The 8,125-nt window shown below is 42.6% G+C and overlaps 1 long non-coding RNA gene across 1 annotated transcript; it reads right to left on the reverse strand.

Moving 5' to 3' along the window:
- On the reverse strand, nt 1-4,285 carry LOC122132848. The gene is made up of 2 exons (XR_006152346.1): nt 3,910-4,285; nt 1-1,908 (listed from the first exon to the last, which is right to left on the reverse strand). It is a non-coding gene; the product is annotated as an uncharacterized LOC122132848 (long non-coding RNA).
- Between the last annotated feature and the right edge of the window lie 3,840 nt (nt 4,286-8,125).

Consider the following 8,125-nt stretch of genomic DNA (forward strand, 5'->3'; position numbering starts at 1 on the left):
TCTATTTCTCAATCTTTAATCCAAGTCTGCAAAATGTGTAGGCTCAAACAAGAGTGTCAGAGAGATATTAAAATATAGTTTTAAAATATATAAATATTTTCAAAATGTACTATAAGACCATGCTCTTTAGATATGAAATCAATACATTAGAGAAAGAAAACACTTTTCAACAGAACACACAAGTTTCTCACTTTTGCCTGCGATAGGAAGCCAGGAGTAAAAGGCAGAACAGAAATGACGTGCATTGGACGCCGCTGTCAGATCTATAGGACAGAGGCAGTATTTTAGTATGAGTGGAACTGCTAATGACACCTGGGTCCGTAACCATGACACCTGTTATGAGAACTGCTAGTGAACCACATAAACCGGGGTCAGCAGCCATGACACCTGTTATGAGGGCCATCTCCCACTTACCTGTGTTGATGTCTATTTCATACAACACAGCCTTGCGCGCATGATGTTTTGAATAGACTGACACAATGCTTGTTATTTGACTGTGATGTGTTTCTGTTTGGCACTGAGAGGCACGCTGTGTGAACTCAAAAATAAATGACCAGATGAAGATCAGTTCATGGCCATCTGTTTGATCTTGCCATTCAGTTTCAGAGGGTCCGAAGAAAAAATGTCATGTAAATGAAGTAAAAAAAAAATAGCTTTATCAGGTGCATTGAAGACTGTATGGTTTTGCATGTTTTCATATATGTTGCCATGAGGTGGTTGGACAAGTTATTTATAAATGTATATGATGTACATACAGTCATATGTCAGATCTCAGTCATGTAGAATGTTGTGCTTATTTGTCCCAGACACTTCTGGAAGGCTTTGCTTAACTTTCCTCACTTTCCACATATATATTTTTTCAAATGTCAAACATTCAGATCAGTCACTTGTTACATACACAGTACATATCCTCAGCGGGACTTTGTGAAAACATTGGGTTGCTACTGACTTCAGGGCGTGGCCAGCCCCCTCTGCCTTGAAGCTTTTGGTTGTTCTGGTTTCGTTTTTTAGGTATCGCTGGGCTTCGTTCAGGCGTTTTCATCTCCTGTCACTTGGCACGCAGCCCAGAGCGCCACAGGGTGAGAAGGGAGAGTCTTCAAGGTGAAAGATTCATGGGACAGTCAGTTTCCCTCTTCAAAATGTTGCCAGTCTGTGCTACATGTACAGTATGTGTGGAATTTCCATGCACACTTATATATGTGGCTTTATATCATTTCTACTAGTAGAGGTTATCGTTTTGAGTGATTTTCATAGCAATCTGAAATCTACACAGAAACAGTGAGCAGAATATACAGCGGGGCTTCATGTTACTGCATGAATCACATGTAAACACGCTCATTACAAATTTCCATTAACCTTTCAAGGAAACCATGTTTTCCTCATTATCTCTATAACATAGATTTACTGAGCGTCAGTCACAAGGCTGACGCATCCTGGGCACAAAGCCCACAGCCCACAGCCCACATCTAACAGCTTAGCACCAAGTCCATTCAACATTCAACACTGTGCGCGAGTGTCCTCATTAACTACAGTGACTCACTACACAGTAGCAGCTTTCCCTCTCAACTCTCTACCCTTCAGTTGGGCCATATTTTTCCAGCAGTCTCCATCTCCGTGAAGGACAGAATGGCTTCTCACGGTGGTTATTGTTCAGGGGCAACGTGTCCAGCCTCCCACGCATGCACGCTTTCTCTCCCGCTCCGTCCGGCCGAGAGATGACATATCCCAGCAGCCTCTTCACTTCTCACTCGTCGACCCGTCTTGTTTGTTGCCTCCCACAGCGCGCGCGCGGGCGGGCGAGCGCCGAGAATCCGGCCCATTGTCCTGCCAAGGCCGCCGATGCCAAGCAAACATCCAAGCCATCCTGCGTGAGCTGCGGCAGAACGCAAGGCCCTCACTGGGAACAGGCTGCACAGAGTAAACAAGGAGAGAGCAAGAGAGAGAGAGAGAGAGAGAGAGAGGGATAGAAAGAAAGAGACAGCGAGAGAGAGAGAGAGAGAGAGAGACAGTGAGAGAGGGAGAGAGAGAGAGGGAGAAAGACAGAGGGAGAAAGTTGAGAAAGTTGATCTGTGTAAACTCTGTTGACAATATACAATGACAGTCTGGTCTGTATGTTTGCTGTGTCATATCACCAGAGCTGTTTGAGTACAAAGGCACAAATGTAGTGGGTTCCAGATTTATTCATTCAGATGGATTTCATCGGCTATTTACAGAAAGTTCATTTGGTTTAGAGCCATCTGGCTGGTATGTGTAGATGCAGAAGACCAGTTTCAGACAGCGCTTTCGAAATACCTGCATAGTTCAATGTCAAGAGAAGAGCAGTCTCGAGGTAAGACTGGCAATTGCAGTTGAACCCAAGCTGTTCTCAATGACCAGTATCCAATGCTGCACATTGCTATGTGTGTCTGCCATCAGGCCGTTGTTGGTTGCCCTCGGTCGTTACATAACCATCACAGCAGTCTGGACTGCTTCCACACAGTTCTGCATTCTCAAAGCATGCCAATTACTCCTCCTGGCTTCGGAGAAGAGGCACTGGCTCCTTCACACAGCGTTCACTGCTTTCACTGTTGTCATTGTGTTAATGATCATTTTTAAATACGATTCATCTTCCACAGCCGTTAAGACAGCTGCCTGTAAGAGCTATGGTCATGTGGAATTGTGCATTCAGTCAACACATGCATTACAAATTCGCTGAATATTAGGAGAGGCTTAGTGATCTTGCAGCTATGATTGGGGATGAAATATTCTAAATAGACTTCAGTACAACAGTTCAGTACAGTTACTCAAACAAGAAAGGCCCCATGTCAAAGTAATTTGTATACTGGGTCACCGCACTCAGGCTGACCACATAGCGTAACTGTTTACTGGATGGACTTTAGCAAACAGGCAGAAGATATATCCATAAATCCTGTGTGGTCCTGCCTATCCTGCCTATTGTGTTTCGCTATTCACACACTTGGACACAAACTTGAAAAACCTGAGTGTGCAGGATTTGAATTCATGAGATGTGCTTGTTTACGTAACTCACAGCACAGATATGAAAGGAAATGCTTTAGTTCATTGGCTCGTGATCAGCTTTTCTCTGTCAAACAAAAACAACTTTCTCTCCTCACCCTTATTATCTGTGGAGAAGACAGTGTCTCCCCTTGTGATTAGTGTTTATGGAAAAAAATGCAAAACCCTTCTTCTTATAAACTGAGCTTCAGATTTATATTTTACTTATTGTAATTGCTTTGACGTGGAAGGTGATGAGTGGAATGCATGTCTGCGAAGAGAAATGACATAGTCTTGATCATCATCACTGGAGAAATCCTCTAGCTATAAACACACATTTTCCCTTAATTGGCTATGCTGACTATCTCACACTGGCGATCCCATATTCGTCCACGCTTCCCACAGTAACCCAAAATTGCCTTTCTTCAGAGATAGAGAGAGAGACAGAGCCTGGGAAAGAGAACAGCTCCATCCTGCTGTTGTTCGGCTTAAGCAAATTTGAGGGTTGGCTCGGTGCCAGGCAGGGAACAAGAGTCTGTGATTACGAACTCCCGAGTTGAAAGTTGGCACGCCGGAGAGCTAACCCCCCTGAGTGGAGGTGCTATCCAGTGTGATCTCGAGTGATGACATGTGCGGTGCATTTTTTCACTGGGAGCTTCCCAATGTCACAGGACGGAAAATCAAAACAGCACGCCGGGCCCAAAGTTAGCAAATGAACATACGGGGATGACTAATTCTCTTATTTCGCACACCAGAGGAATGTTTCTCTAACCTTTAAATAGGAAAAGTTTGTCTTTGATTCGTCATGACAGGTCACTGTGGCATGCCCTTTTAGTGTCATTGTCAGTCAAGTAATTGAATGGGAGGTGACTAAGACAAACCCTATATTGAGTTTGGATCCGAAAGGGAACTTACCAGAATTGTGAGTCAACATTTCAGATCCATATGTGCCACCGGTTCATTGAAGCAAGAGGGAACAATGAGGGAATCACTCTCCAGCCAGGAAGGGTGTCTTAATCCAGACTAGTGGTCTTCTGAGTAGGAAACTCCTATTCATATCGCAGGCTATTCCTAAGGTAACACGTCAGGGGGAGACTACAAACAACAAAGAAACCTGTTGACACTTAGTAGCACAGCTGCATTTATTTATTTTACAACACGTTAATTATGCACAAATACAGTGAACCATTTCAGCACTAGTATAGTTAGTCCATTAGATGAAACGGTAACAGGTTAGAGGAAACACAATAAAAGATTCTGTGCCATTTCAAATAAATGAAGAATGAACCCTGGTCAAATAAGAGTTTGTTTATTCAGTATTACTTATTTTCCATTATTATACGGCTCTTCAGAATGTTCCAAAAAGTTTGACCTCCAGACAATACATTATCCCTTACTTATTATACGGCTCGTCAGAATGTTCCAAACAGTTCCGTTGATTTGAATGGGCCATCCCAACGTTCGCCGGTGAATATTTCCTGATATTCACCGCTGCAAAAAGATATTGACCGCTGTCATTGGCAACGGGTTTTGTGCTTCTAATTCACATCTTTCATATCATTCCGCAAGTAGTCTAGCCTGACGATGTCATACTCATAATTCTAGTCAGAATATGAGTCTGATATCGCTCCATTGGGCTGTGATTATGGGGCGTGTTTCAACCGAACCAGGAGAAAAAATGCCTCTTCGCTCAATTGGTTCCCTACAACCAATCAGAACAACGTAGTATGTGACCAGGGGCAGCTGATACATTACACTTTTACCAGATCCCGTAGGAAGGAAGGCAAAAACATCTTTTCGATTGACAAATGCCTTAATCGCGTTTCTCTGTTCCTCTTTCAAAATGAATGCACTGTCAATGTCTAAATGGACTCGAATCTATACATTTCAGCTCTCCAGCGGCAGCCATGTTTGTTGAAAACGAATTCAACTCGTGTGTTGGTGACGTGGTTGGTTACGTTACTGTTGATCATCTGTCCATCATCGTATAAAGCCCGCCTTAACAATTTGATTGGTACGGCCGATATCGAGCCGCAGATAATTTCTCCTCAATGGAGTAATGCCAGACCGAACTTCCCAACCAAAACATTTGTGGGCGGGGCTAAATTCGGTCTGGTATCCAGGCTACAAGTAGTCCGGTCATTTAACGTAACAGACTCATTGTAATTTGAAGTCAGCAAGTAATGGGTTGCTACGCAACACCTGAAACTTAAAAGTTCTATTTGCTTGAAGAACAATTTTTTCTTAGCATAAATCACAAAACGGCAACAAAATCATTAAAAAGAGGTATTTTGGAGGAATGTCTTCTATCGTTTTTTGCAAGTTACCGTATAATAAGCGGGATAATGTATTGTCTGTCGGTCATTATCCAAAAATTACATTATCCCTTACATAATGAAACACCTGATATCCCTTGGTGCGATATTAGTTGGTTTTCATTTCTTTCATTTATTTTACAGCATATGATTTGTCTTCTTCCATCTACATGTGTATGACTGATCATATTTCTGTGTTTAATCAGCATTATTGAAACATGCTGTGTGCAGTTGTAATGGGTAGCCTTTGTAAACTTAAGTGTGCAGTATCACGAGTGTTGTGGATGTAAACAGTGTTGTAGTGGCATAACATAAGAGTGCTGTGATTGTGTGTACAAACGTAACCAATGAGCTGTAGTGTTACCGTAATTCACAGGTGTTTGATGTGACGTGTAGTAGGACTGCCCGATTGCCTTGTTTTCTTTCTCTCTCGGTCTGCTGTCCACTGATTGCTGTCCTCTCCCTCCGTTTTAGCTCCACCAATCCGTGAACCTCAGACGTGATTGAACGCAGTACTTAATGCAGACGCGAACTTATCCATAGGAGAGGCGTTTTGTGAAGGGAGCACCGGAATCCACGAGCGGCCTGGTTGCAATTGAGTGGCTACATCGTTAGATGTTGGTATAAAGGAGTTTTCCTCCGTGGCGATTGCGCCTCCCAAGCCAGCTCTGCTACAGGCTTGTATTCCGCCTGGAGAGTTTCTCTATCAGGCACGCAAGGGTCCTGTGCTTCCTCGCCTGTTTCAGGCTTCGACCTCCGAAGGTACTATGTATGTGTAACTGAGCATCGGAACCGGCCTAGCTGTTGTTATTCGGGCGTCATTGACGCTGCCGGTTTCCGTGAGTAGCCTGTGTGGTTGCCAGGTTTGTGACTGATCCTCTTTAGTCGCATTGGCAGTTTACCAATGGTTGCCAGACATTGAGTTTAGCTGCTATTTAGAACACCGCTGTTATTTATACTATTTATTGCCTGTACTTATTTATTGGGGACTAGTGGACTGCCCACTGTCCCTTGTTGATATTCTTGTATCTGTTTTTACTGTTTGTGACATTACATTACAATGCATTGTACTCTTGCCTATTGTGAGTGTTTTAACCAGCCACAAGCTTGAACGAACCTGTGCTAAATTTAAGTAATTATAATTACTGCCCTTCTGGGCTGGCGTAGTCGGCTACTTTCACTATTCCCTAGTGGTAAATCTTAGTATAGGCCTTTTTGGCCCTTACACAGTAAGCTCCAGCATCATTCTGGCTGTGTGCAAATAGTCTAGTTAGCTAATTCATATTGGCGGTGTGTGACTTTGATTTGATTTAGTTTGATTTTCTCACCAAAATGTGATCTTAATCAGGAAATTGAGACTTGGTAATTATAGGTGTACACTCCATGTGGTGTTCCTACAAAACTAAACTAATACTGTGGTACTATGAGTGTCATGAGTCGCAACATTGAGAGTATTAGGGAAATATTAGAGGCAACAACTGCAAACTGGCAACGGTTAACCCAACCATTTAGTGAAATGAAGTCTCTACTGTAAGGCATAGGTGCTAAACTAAACAACTCTTTATAGTGTGGCAAGAAACATACACAAAAACTGTATGTTTTGTGTGTAACGCCGGCGGACACATTACACATCTGAGTGATGTGAATGTATATCCTGCATCCTGTACTGTAAAATAAATAATTAATGAAGAGGACATGCTTGAGAAGATATTGACAAAGACAACAGGACTGAATGGCACTGTACTTCAAGCATAGCTATCAAATAAGCATGGCATGAACATTTGCACAGTTATTTATTTACCTGTATAGCTGTAATTTATCTGACAAAACATCAGTATTCTGGGCTTACGGCCCGTAGAGCATGTTGTACCTGCAGATAAAGTGAACTGTGCTGAACATCATTTTGAGTAAATGGAAGTGAGTATCTAGAGCTTTAGGAAGAGAGCAGGATGAGTGACTGGTTGTTGGCCTGGTGGGCCACGTGGTTAAGGACCGGTTACTGCCCTCCGGATAGTAAGTAGTAAGGAAATAAGTGGCACGACCTTCTCGGCTAACATTTTTCTTTTGGTTAAAAATGATAGAAGCGTGAATACCTGCTCAGAGCCGTGGTTGGTGATGACAGCCTGATGACGGCATGCGGTGAGGTGGATGGGGGACAGTCAGGGTTCAGGAATCCCAGGCGTGTGCTCCCTGTGCCTTCTGGGAACTACGTGAGTCACTGAGACCAATGAGAAGCCACTTGATTAACTTCAGAGTGAAAGAGGCCTCCAGGGAAGCAACTTGACTTTTCATGAGACATTATTGTGCAATACCAATTACCAGTGGCCCTGTGGAGATTAGTCAACTGATACATCCCACTGATTTCTTCACTGGCTGATTAAACTATATGAGCTACTATACTGTATACTACACTATATACCACCAAATTTGGTTTCTAAACATAAATTAATATAATAAATATAAATTTCCAGACTTATATGTTGGAAATGTTTCTATCTCCCTCTTTAAAGTCCTTCAGTATAAACAGTGCAAGCCGAAGACGATTCATGTGACCAGAAACAAACTGCACTAAAACACACTGTAAAGTATGTTAAAATTCCTTTTAAGGATTTATTGGCAAATTGATTTACACATTGTCTACAGAAGAAAGCCTGTTTGCTACCAGAGACATAGTGAGCCCTATTCTCCTGCCGTGCAAGTCCTGTGCCACCCAGGCTGAAGGTCTATTTACATTTGAAATTATTTGGAAGAATGTTTAGTAGGAACCATAACACACACTTCACAAGAAGACAGCTAGAGGTTTCAGACAGCATTTA

The sequence above is a fragment of the Clupea harengus genome, chromosome 4, assembly GCF_900700415.2.
Source record: "Clupea harengus chromosome 4, Ch_v2.0.2, whole genome shotgun sequence".
Lineage (NCBI taxonomy): Eukaryota > Metazoa > Chordata > Actinopteri > Clupeiformes > Clupeidae > Clupea > Clupea harengus.